Below are 12,778 nucleotides of genomic sequence, written 5' to 3'. Positions count from 1 at the left end.
AGATCAATATAGTGACGTCACTCAAGGGTGTAAAAAATTCATCCCCCTGAGTGTTGTAGCTATGCTGACCTAACCCTCATGTAGACTTCCACTGACCCAGTTACCACTGCTTGGGGGGGGTGGGGGGGGTTGAATTGCCTACTCTTCCATCTCTATAGGAAGCATCTGCACTATGGCACTCCAGAGGTGTAGCTATAGTACCCTAGCTGTGCCACAGTAGCTCCTGTAGTGTAGATCAGCCCTCAGCTGAATCATGCATGTGGAGGCTGTTCCCCACCTGGGACTACATGCATGGTTGCCAGAGCATTGGTCAGAGGAGGCATTAATGAGCAAGAGATGGGAAATGAGTCAGTTTTTCATTTGGCAGTACAGAACTGTCACTAGGCCACCAAACTGGACACTGTAACAACTTTGATGCAAACTTCTGACTAGAAATATTGATCACCTGCTCCACCCTCTCTAACATAAAGCTGAATCCTTGACACAGTTCTATTATTCTTTGGCTCCCACCAACAGAAATAGCACTGTTACTGAACAAAGTGTGTGGTGTTAATGTTAAGAAACTTACAAATTTGGAGTGCATTTTTCTCATGATCCTTCTAAGTTATATTTGGCAGCAGATACTGCAATTTAATACTAGGATATTTGCGTGTAACTTCCCATTCCTGTGTAATGGCACTCTTTCCCCTATAAGTTATACCTGCTTATATGAGATTCGAGAAAACCTATATATATATATATATATATATATATATATATACAAGGGCACCAAGGCTGCATGTAAAGACTGTAGGAAAAAAAACAGTAAATTGTTTATTATAACATTTGCTAATTCTTTAGATCTTGTTGAGAGGGGATCGGGGAAGTAGTTCACATAAACAAATGGCTAGTGGGAGCAGTAGAAGGCAGCTGTGTTTAAAATACTGGAGAAGAGTGTATATGGCTGACTAACTGCAATGGCGCAAAGATACTTTCTGGACTTACCTAAGTTCTTATGTAGCACTTTTCAGCAGATGTCAAAGCATTTTACAGATGAGAAAAGCATCATTATTCCCATTTCCAAATGAGGAAACTGAGGTGGCAGGAGTGGAATGACGTGTCTAGCAGGTGTGATAAAGTCAGGCCAGAGGGCCTCAAAAGGGCATACCAGGGCCAGTATGTAAGACCAAGAATGCCAAAAGCCCCTTTTCCTGCAAGCAGAGGAGAGATGATTGTAGGGCAATTAGAGACACCTGGACCCAATGAAGGGCTAGTCCAGGTGTACTTAAACCCTGCCTTCCCTAAAGGGAAGGAGCGGGGAAGCATAGGAGAAGGAAGCTGCCAGAAGGCTTGTGGTAGCTGGAGGAGACGCTTCCCCCGGGCTAGGAGATGGTGCTTCTCTGCACCCCGAGGAGCAGAGAGGGGGAAACCCTTGTCCCCAGCTGGCAGGAGGAGCCCCAGCAAGGTACCTCCCTAGGGAGATGGGGTGACCGGTGACTCCCTGGCCCCCTATAAGGGGCAGAAGCGTGGGATCCACTAGGGGGAAGCCGGCTGTTTGCCACACAGGGCAGTGTCCAAGCTGGTCATTAGTGTTTCTTTTGATCCCCTGCAGATCCAGACAAGGAGCCTGATCTTTGAACTCTGATTTTTGACAGTGCTATCATTATCTTGACACATTTGCTTACAGGACTGTTTGTTGTTAAAGAAGAAAATTTTCTGCCCTAACCTCTGATTTTTATATTTCCCTAATTCATCAGATATAGGAAAATCAATTCACTGCTCTGCTTAGAAATATCTGTCAATATGGAGGGTGAGGCAGGCCATTTTATTTGGTTAGTCTTTATAGTCTGCCCTGCATAATATAATGTTGCTTGTGGCACACACAAATATAATCCATCAGGAATAGAAGTTTAACTAGTGAAGATGGAGCAATATTAAGCATGTATTGATGCTATGAACCAGAAGTATGGTCCTCTTTGCCATCTTCTTTGGCTGATGTGGCTGAATGTGGGCAAGAAATTTTACTTCTTTCCTCCCACTGATCTCTGCCATTTTGGATGTCCAATTTTCAAAGATTCCACTTCAGTGGTATTCCACTCTGTCCAGTATTCACAGGTAATGATGTCCTTGAATATATAACTACTGCTTCCCCTTTCTGATATTCTAGGCAATAGTAGAACTAGGTACTTAGCCTCTAGATATGGACCTTTGTGTAATCCTGAAGACTTGACACAGTGAGTTGACCTGCAGCATTCGTTGTTGGCTGCAATTGCTGACAGCTCATCATGGGTTGTATATGTCACTAAGAGTCCTACATAGTACCCATGTGGATTTAGAGAGACTATAGATGGTGTGTGTGTGTGTGTCTGTGTGAGAATTCAGGGGTAGCAAGAGAATGAGTGGTGGAAGTGAGGAGACGCAGAACATATTTAAAAGGGATTAATTTGTATGAAGCATTGCATAGTTATATTGCTCAGACCTGTACATCAGTGACAGGTAGATATAGCAAGAATGCCAGGAGCAGACCTAACTGATGTGGCTACCCGTGAGAGTTATAGCATGCAGTTGTCTGGGAGCAAAGGTTTTCTTAGTGCTTAATAGCCAGCAGATGATAGTTGTTTTATTTAAACAGACTTTTTGGTAGGTAGGCATCAAAATAGCAACCCTGAAACAGGAGCTCCCCAATTTCCAGAGGGATAGGCACACCCAAATCACTAACTGCAGCCTCCCCCTCCTTTGAGAATTGACTTGGTATGGTTTCTTCAGTTGGTAAGTCGTCAGTTCCTTCATTTTCTTCCTGTCTAAATCCTGTTCTCAGAATAGAATGTAACCGCAGTGCAGTTGGACGGTTTCCTAGTGGCAGATAAGTGTAATAATCCCATTGCATTTTAAAAGAGCAGGAGGGTGATAGTGAGTTGTTAGAAGAATAGTGGAAGATGTCATGACATGGAACCTGGACATCGTCACTGCAACTTCTAATTTTTTTTTTCCAGTTCTCCAACCTGAATGATTTCTTGCCTCATACTTCATGTGCTTCTCTCATTTTTTGCTTGATGTTGTTGATGCCCTTAGACATTCATGAAACTAGAGGACTAAACCAGACATATGTTGCAAACTTTCTCTTCGCATTCCTGCTCAGTGTATGTTGGTCCAGGGTAGCATCGCTGTTATTACAGTTCTAGTATTTAATTCAAAGACTGCCATTTGTGATGACTTGGATAATAGTTCTTCAAGGCAAGGAAAATATCTTAGAGAGCAGACTGAGACCCTAATATTTTTAGATTGTCTTGTGACCCAAACCAGAGTTGATTTTAGGGAATCTGAAAGAAACACTTAATTCATAATGCCATCAAGCTCCACATACTGCCAAACAGTGTCAGTGTAAAACTCTAATGCAGATGTGGTACCTCTGCTCTATAGTTTTCATGTACTGGTGCTGCATTTAGCAAGAAAACAATAATAAAAGGTTCCTTGCCCAATCTCTCTGGAAAGATGCAGGTGGGGGGGTGGGGATCCTTGATTATTATCAACTTCCTTGTAGTGCAAAGATCAAGTGATGATAACTAAGTGATGAAAGCACCAAATAGCTTTTCATCTCTAGATCACCAGTTGTAATCTGACTGATGTTGAAAATAATGTAAAGCAGGTGTTGATTGGTTTATCCATCACCTACCAATCTGAGGACAAGGGGATAGATTTTCAAAGATATCTGTTTATGTAGGTATCTAAATACCTTTGAAAGTATGGTCCTAAATTTCCTAGATGAGAAATGCCTGTCTGATCCTGTGTATGCACATCCCTCTTTTTCCAAAGGCCATAGCACCTCCAATTTAAAGGATTAAAACAGTTGTATGCTGTATTGGTTGTAAGATATGGTCAGTCAAATTTGTTTGTTTTTAAAACTTTTTTGCTTGATTGCAAATGTCCATTCCATTACAGATGTGTGCACTCTCAGTGCACAGATGTTGAAGATTTTTCCCACAGTGGTACCTGTCAGGGCAAACCATGTGCCCTCTGCTGCCTTCTGCTACTGCATGCAGATGTAAAGGGCAGAGCTACCCTTGACCCCTCTTAGTTCCTTCTTACCCTTTGGGATGGTGGGTCAAGCTGCTGTTCTTGCCTGTACAAGTCCCTTGCTTTTCTGTTTGTCTGTAATACCATTGTCATTTACAGGTTAGTTTAAGGGTTTTTTAGTATAGTTTAGTGTTTAGTTTTAGAATTAGTCGCTATTAGTTTGAACTCGTTGGTCCCTATCTGAACACTGGTATCGGTACAGGAGTCTGTGTCAGTCTCCAGGCTTCATGTCTTGTCACTCTTGCAATAAATCTGTCCGTCAGCGACCCATACCTCAGTTGTATTAAGTGCTTGTGGGAAGTTCATGTTAGTGACAAATGTGACATTTGTAAGGGATTTAAACCCCTCTCCAATATGGGCAGGATGGCCAGTCTTAAGTCAGTGGTCCGTCAACTGTTGGAGCGTTCTCGCTCAAAGCGGGTCCCGACCCAAGTTTTCATTGGTCAACAATGCTCTGCCTGGGTTGACTGTGCAGAGGGACAGATCGGTGTCACTGGTACCAAAGAAGAGGCATCGTAAATTTTCTAAGGACTATAATGGACACGTCAAGATTTTCAGCACAGCAGCTCTGCTCATGCAAGGACACAGGTGTGTGCTCAAAGAAGAGGTACTCTCTGGTGCAGACCTCATGTCAGGGGAGATTGTTGCCTCTGGAGTTCAGTTCGCGCCTGTTGAGAAGGGCTCCCACAATTTCTTCCTTGACAGTTGGCTCAGATATCTATACTGCAGGATCAAGAGTCTTTCCCGGTGCCATCCATACCCGAGGCTTACATGGCCACTAGGGAGTCATTGAACCTATAGATAACAGTTTCCACACCTTTCGTGACTCTCACCTTCTGCTCTGGTGCTGGGCATCTGTGTAGACTCTTCCAGCTATAGCTCCGATGCACTGTATGGTAGTGTCAGACCCGACAGTTAAATTGCCTCTCAGAGCAGCACCAACTAGAGAGAAGTTGCCCATGGCCTTGCCAGTGCCTCCATCTCCAGGCTCTCAACCCCTCTCCCTGGTACTGGCGGAGGTCATCTCCTCCCTAGTGGGAAGAAGCAGATTCCTCAATGGGCTCCAAGGGCAGTTTGTACATATCACAGCCTGGACCTGTTCAGCAGCCCCTGTGGTATTTCTGCCCACTGTGATACCAGACCATGCTGCAACTGTGACCATAGCCCAAGGATCCATAGCCCAGATGTAGTTGGGGTCCGGTGCCATATCAGTGGCCTTTTGGGAATCCTTGGGGTTCCCCTCCTCAATCTAGGGCATCCCCTACCCTTCAAATCCTGGTTCTTCTGCTTTGTGTTGTGAGCACATGCACCAGAGTCATCCCACCTTATTGGGTCCGATACTGTGCATGCAGATGCTCACTCCCAGAAGTTGCCCTTAAAGCAGGGGTCCCCAAAATTTGATCTGCGAGGGCCACACCACTCAGTCTTGCTCTTATGGTGGGCCGGAGTGGCTGGGGCCCATGTCACGTGGGAGAGGGGTGGGGCCAGGAGGGGGGAGTGGCCGCTGTGTGGCGCTGCTTGGGACTCATTATTGGAAGGAGTAGGAATTGGAGTTGATTGAACTTCTAGCCCAGCAGGAGCAGCCAGTTTCTTCATTGCTGGCATGATCATTTCTTTGTTCACTCTGACTCATTCTTTCTGCAGTTGCACAGGTACAGCCTAGGCAGAGTGTCTCCTGAGTTCGCAGGAAACAAGTCCCATTTCTGGTCTTGTATCCAGCCAGCCGGGAGGAGGTTACTGATGAAGGAAGTAGCAAGGGCAGAGCTGGAATTGGAGAGCTGAGCATTGAGGCTTGTCTGTGCATCTGCAACCCCTATAAGGCCCCTTAGGGGTTGTAACCTGTAAAACCTGCTTTTAAGCCACACTGCATTTTAACAACTAAAATAAAGGAAGGACAAGGCACGGTAAAATGCTAAATATGATGAGATGGGATGGGAAAAGTATATTGATAGATATTAGTGTATTGTCTTGTGTAAGAACAGCTTGCTATTGTTGCACATAATAGTAGTTGCAATGCCTTGGCATGAATGGGACGCAGTTAACTCCAAAGTTGGCATATTTTACTTGTGTATTGTTGAACTGTCAGAAGAAAATGGGAGACAGTGTTCACTAATGTATTTGAATATTATGACACCAATGAAACATTTGAATGTTTTGATTGTGAAGTACAAGAAGTATGTGTTAAGACTGTGGCTCATTCACCAGAGAGCTTGTCCCAATAGGCTGTTCTTAAGAGAACACAGTCTGATTATTTACGTTGATTGTTCAGGGACAAGCTTTATAACACCAGCTTGAGTGGTGGTAGACTATTTGGAGAGGCTTAAAGTGGTTAGAATGTAACCATATATGGATTTTAGTGTCCTATAGGAATGCTCTTTCTCTACCAGTTGTTCCCACTAAAACATGAATGGCCTGCTGGAACCATGATTTAAGGCATTCCTCTCTTTGGGAAGTCAGAGTTGGCTTGGTTTTTAGAGCTGGGTTGATGACTTGACTAACCTGTCTTTCCTGGTCTATAGTTGCTAATTCAGCCATTCTCAAAGCAGTGTGCTTTGCAAATATTGTGATACTGTTGTGTTGGGGCTGCAAGGTTGATGGATAGTTTGTGCATGAAGACCAAAATGACAAAAGTAACAAATGTGACTTGGCTGGAGATAATCTGCCAGCTCATAAACTGAAATGCATGGTTTAACTCTTGAATGGTGAGTTAAGCACCAGCCAAGGTGCATAGATGCCTGCTTGACAAATGGTGGAGGAATGTTGGCACAATGGTAGCCATGATTAGTTCTCCAAGTTGTTTCTGAAATAGTATTTGTATCATTCAAGGACGATCTACAAGAACTGCATGAAACAAACACCAAACTGCAGCATTAATACCCAGCTGTTAAATAACAGAATAGGATATTTGTAATGTTGTTTGGATTGCAGTAGTGCCAAAAATGTGCTAGGTGCTTTCCAAAGAAAAACATGATCCCAGCCCCAAACACTTTAGCATTGTCTGTCTCCTCAAGATGTCCAAATCGGACCCAAAATACTAGCATGTTTTCTTCCACCTTCACTGCCACATCTTTGAAATAGTGGAATGAGACCTATGTAAAGTCACTCCGTGATGCCTTGGATGGTGACCATGTGTTAGGCTGTTGCTGAAAGTTTTTCTGTCTGTTAGGATGTTGCTGTCTTATGCAGCTGTCCCAGGGTAGAGATGAAGGAAATGGTTATCTGGGATGGTCAGATTAAAATTTGCTCACTATAGAGATGGTTGTCTGTAGTTTAGATACATTGTTTTTTTTCTTGGAAGGGTCTCTTGCAGAGGATGGGGACCACAAGCAAAGGCCTTTAACTAAATCTGGAAGTAAGAACTAATTGTTGCCAGTGTAGGGTTCTGTTTTGGGAGAAACAGCAACCTATGCTGCGAAGAAACAGAAGCTATGGGTGCTTCACATCGGTATCTGAGCTCCTTTGCTTTGACATTGGATTTTGCTAGAGAATCCGATCAGATATCTACAGGGCTTTGTTGAGAGTTGATTGTATAAAGCATGGCCCTGGAAAGCAGAGGCTATTAAAAAGTTTAAAATAACATTGTTGGAAAACAAAGAGGGTATTGAGGAAAGTTTAGAGAGAAATTGAGAGAAGGCTTTTGCAGTGCAACAGAGCCTTGTGTGTGTGATATTCAGCCTGCCTCTCTGACTGTTCCAAGAAGAAGCAGGCCAAGAAAAGACTCTCCAAGACCTTATTCCCCTTAGCTGAAGGTTGCCATCTGGACAGAGATGGCGAAAGGATTCCTGGAACATACAGAAAGGAATCTTGAGGGCTGAAAATAAATGCACTGTGTCCAATGGAGACAGGAAGTGTCTGAGACATGGAAGGATGGAGGAGGGAAGCTGCTTAGCATTACTGTTCTGTAGGTCAGTATAACAGTAAGGATGAGAGGCAGATGAGGAAAACCACTGTGCTGCACTAACAGGCACACAGCCCTCCTTTTCAGGCCTAAATAGAATCCATGTAGTGCTTGTGCATGCAGATTTTTTTTTTAATTCATGGAACTATTTTACCTACTTTGTCCATTACATAAATACTTCTAAATGGTGGTTGTTTTCTTGTACAGACTCACCTCCTTCATCTGCCCAAAATAAACAAGCTTTTTAAAGCTCTTACATTCTTAGCTATTAGCAAACCAGTACTTTGAGGGAATTTTGGTGCCTAATGTTTTAGCATAAATCATTTCGTTCTCACAAACCTAATCTTTCCATGCCTCTGCATCAAAAAGTCATTGTGATTGAGTTTGTGTCTAGAAAAAGCATGAGGCCTGACTTGCAGGAACATGGCCTGATGCTTTTGTATGTAGCAGAGTATGTGCTGCCTTCTCTGTTCTAACATATATTCTCTCTCTCTCTCCCTCTCCCTCCTCCCCCCCCCCCCATAGTAAGGCTAATGAACAAAAGTCTATTATTGTACTAAGGCATACTAAGTGGGGGGATTTGAACATCCCTGGAGAACAATACTCTTCCTCCTTGGCTTGTGAGAATGGTGCTTAGAGGGTGTGTTTGTATGTATAATGCACTGGAGCAAAATTTTCACCCAATCTTTTTAAACATCTTTCCACCCTCAATGAAGTCTTGTTAATGGATAGTTCTTCATTTCTATACACCATCTCTTATTAATTAAGTGGAATCTATCAGAATTTGGTAAATGTTTGTTTTGTGTATTGTGAGTTTTTTTTTCTTGGAGGTATAAATTTAAATGAGTTACGATTGTTTGTGTCTCAGGATATTGCAGAGGGTATGTATCTATGCTACCAGCTATTATTTCTAGGAGGTGCTATGACTAATATTGACTGTTCCTGTGTCAATGCCCTCTGATCTAAAGGGTGGACCTCAATGATTAAGCAGACCTAAATAGTGTGGCTTTGTTTATACCTAATGTGCAGAAGAAGACATAGTTGTAGGAGAGGAAAGTGGGGGTGCAGAAAAGGAAACCTTTCTGTATACTATCAAGAACTGTCACATTTGTCACGCCTAAAATTGGTGTATTCTTAATTCACTGAACATCTAAACCAACAGAATTCCTAGGTGGGATTCTGTAGATTAAAGCTCACATTGAATCAACAAAAATCCCTTACAGTTATAAGCTCCTAATTGTCCAGTGATCTACAGTTCTGAGTTTTTAAACCGTATAAATATTGCATACCTGTTGTGTTCTTCTAACAGAATGAAAAATAAAAAAGCCTTTCATGTACTGTGCACCTTACAACGTGTGCCACAGTGACTTACCTGCTGCTGGAGGGTTTACCTTTTGTTTTCCCTGACCCTGTAATGACTTTATTTAACCGTCACAGACACATTATCAGGAACAGCTATCAATATTTCAGTGGCTCTGTACACAGCCAATTTTGGAGCTGTAATTAAAAGAAGTTGCAGGTTAACTTTGCTCAATTTTAAACTGCTCTCTGGCTAGGATGCATTTTGGCAGTCCAGAGGAAAAAGGTGTGGCTGAGCAGGATTGCAAAACTAAGCTTGGTACTGAAGATCTGTTACTTCGTATGCTTAAAAACTGTTTTCCTTTTCAGCTAGACAATCTTAAAATAGATAATCCCACCTGTCTAGTTTGTTGTTCCTGCCTCCCTCCCCCTGTACGTGGTGGACTTTTTAATAGAATTTATTTATTTATAATCATTTTGTGATTTGTAATTGAATAAAAGACCGTCTGGGTGTACAGATATGCTGAAGGGTTGTGCACTGAGAATTTTTCTTGAGTATCTCATTAGGCCTGATGAATGGCAAGCTGCTGCCTCATTTGGAAAGATACATGCTTTCTTGACAGGCTCTGAACAAGTCCTGAAAGAGGGCCCCCCAATTGGAGCACTCACTGCGTATGTCTGAACAGCCCATCACAGCAGGCCACCCAGCCCAGGTTGATAGTCTCAGGCTCATGCTACCATGCCAAAAATAGCTGTGTGGACGTTGAGGCTTGGGCTGGAGCTCACGCTGAGCCCTAAGGAGATGGGTGGTCTTCAGAGCCTGAGCTCCAGCCCAAGCCACAGCTTCAAAGCACTATCCATGCAGCTATTTTTAGTGTGGTAGCACAAACCTGAGGCTCTTGACCCAGGCGAAGAGAATCACTGCTGCATGTTGTGTAGATGTACCACTGATGCTTAGCCCAAAGAGAAGTCATAGTTTTCCAGTGGTACCTAAGTGTGCACTCTTTGGTGGTCTAAAATGTGACTTACTGGCTGTCCATGGAGTGAGCATTTTCTGTACAATTCTGTATGAATACTGTGTGCTTCAGTTTCCCCTATATGCTGCATTGTGAAGTGGTGGGGAAAAGGCTGCTTACTCTCAGGCAGGCTATGACACAGGTGTGAATGGTGCCCATTGGGCTGACCCCCATATCAATGGAGAGTCCATGAAGATAATGGGAAATCCAATCACGGGGACTTCGTTATGTAGCAACCAACAACCACAGATGGCCTACCTCTCTGCAGGAAGCTAAGCAGTGTTTTTCCCACTGGAAAACAAAGAACAGGCCTAGCGGTGGGATGAGGTTGGAAGTTGAGTGTTGGCTGTAGGGAAGCAGTCAGGGCACACCTGATTTGAGACAAAGAGTGAACAGGAGGGGCAGAGTGGGAGCCAGTGGGTTCACACCATTTGGCTGGGCCTCTGGGCTAACCAGAATTGGCCATGCTGTAACTTTCCTTTCTCCATGCTAACCAACTATGCTGTGTTCCGGTTGATTAGTAAACCTTTCTGTCTTTACAACACTGGCTGAGAATCACTTTGAATGCTTAAGGAGGAGGAAGTGCATTGCTCCCTAGCAGCGTCAAAGTCTCTTTCAGGTGTCCATCCCAGTAGGACCTGTTGAACAGAGCTCACGGTGTGAAGCAGGGCTGCTGAAGGCTCCGAGGTTCAGTCCAAGCAGGCAATAAAGTCGAGTGGCTTACCCTGGAGGAAGAATGAGACTCCTAGGGGGGTCTGGCCCACTGAAGAGGTTCTCCAAGGGTGGGGTCAGAGCACTGCTCCTGTGGATCTGTGACACCATTATGTCAACAAACTTATCTTGTAACAACAGTAGATTCAGGAAGTTTTGTAACCTTTCTTGGATTGTGATATAGGCAGTTGTGCCACAGTGCAGTGCTCTGTGACCGCTAGGACTGGTCAAATATGTCTTCAAATATCAGAAAAGATGGAGATAGCTTAGCAGCCTCTACAACAGGTTTGAAAAACCAAGATTTCCAAGATCCAGAGGCTTAGATCTTGGCAGTGACAGTAACTGAACACCAGGGATTTTTATGCAAGACCTTTAAAGTGAATCATCTTTTGCACTGTGTCGTTTTTAAAGATTACTGTCTTACCCTTGGCCAGCGGTTTCCACAAATACTGCTTGCACTGGATTGCTACTTTCTAGTCCAGAGGTTACTGTTTCAGTGGTTCTGTGTGCACATAGCTTGTGAAATGTTATGGAATGCTTGTGTAATGTTTATGTATTTATAAGGTATGTGTAAAGAGAGATGCATATGTTTCTAATGCAGCGGTTCCCAGTGTGTGGACCTCTTTTCAACTTCCAAACATTTTGCAGACCACTACATGCTACTAGTTCTAAAATAAATTATAGTAATAGGTTTTTAGAAACTATATGAAATTATTTTTTATTTGAAAGTGTACGTTTCCTTGGTGAGGAGGAGGAGGATGTTGTTTTTCTTTTCCGCAGACCCCCTGTAATAGCCTGCAGATCACCAGGGATCTGTGGACCACGGGTTTGGGAATCGCTGTTTTAATGTGACATGTCATTGTTTTATTCTCAATCCTTTGTGTGAGTGGCCTCTCTCTTGATGAATTCTTTGTGATAATGAGGTTGCTGGGTAGTGCCCAGAGATAAAGAAGGTGGTCATCACTTTGTGACTGTGCCAAAAAATGGTGTGTGCAGGCAGGGAGCTTGGGAAAGTGACCTTCAAACTGAACTTGTTTCATATGTCTGAAAATCATCCTGTCTTATCTTGAAATAATTTAGGTACGTAATGCAAAATATATAATTCTATATTTGTAAACTGCCTTGCAAACATTACCTACAGAATAGACAGTTTTTGATTTGTTAAAATACCCCCATTTTATAGATTGGGAAACAGGGAGAGGGAATGGATTTAGGCAAGGATATTGGCAAAGCTGATATTAGAACTCAGAGGTGTTCTGGCTTCCAGCCCTAAATTCAGATTGTACTATTTCTCAGATGTCCAACCAGTCAATTCACTGCTGTAAACTGAGTTTTGCTTTGAGTGAGCTGGTTTTTTTTTTTGTTTAAGGGTGATTCATAACCTATTATTGTAACAGTGAGAGGAGTGTGGAGAGTTCAATAACTTATTAGCTTAATAGCATTAGCAGGAAGAAGGAAAAATGTAATAGGAATAGTTTTCTGAATGGTGATTTGGAAATTTTCAAATGAGTGGTGTGATTTCAAGTATTTGAGTGCAATGCAGTAAATTTGATTTGTAAGTAATATGCTGGGTTAAAAAACTCTTGCTGTTCATGTCTTGGCAATGTGAATGTAAACAGTCATTCAAGGAATGCAACAGTTAGCTATCTATTCTGGAGCCAATTCAGGTCTGAACTTATCAAGAAATGGGGAGATTCTCTTGAACGCCTATAAGATTTTTTTTTTTTTAAAGGAATTTAAAGAGGCTGAGAAAGGGGGTTACATTGGGGGCAAGGGGTGTGTATATAATTAAAGGCAGAGC

At 42.9% G+C, this 12,778-nt stretch overlaps 1 protein-coding gene across 2 annotated transcripts in view; it reads left to right on the top strand.

The window, feature by feature from the left end:
• MOB2 (MOB kinase activator 2) overlaps positions 1 to 12,778 on the top strand; it is a 156,810-nt gene that overhangs the window by 54,885 nt on the left and 89,147 nt on the right. The gene's annotated exons all lie outside the window — the stretch shown is intronic.

This window comes from Emydura macquarii, unplaced genomic scaffold (genome assembly GCF_026122565.2).
Source record: "Emydura macquarii macquarii isolate MOO-44397 ecotype Brisbane River unplaced genomic scaffold, CSIRO-AGI_Emac_v2 contig_587, whole genome shotgun sequence".
Taxonomy (NCBI): Eukaryota; Metazoa; Chordata; order Testudines; family Chelidae; genus Emydura; species Emydura macquarii.
This window is presented reverse-complemented; position numbering and strand designations above follow the sequence as displayed.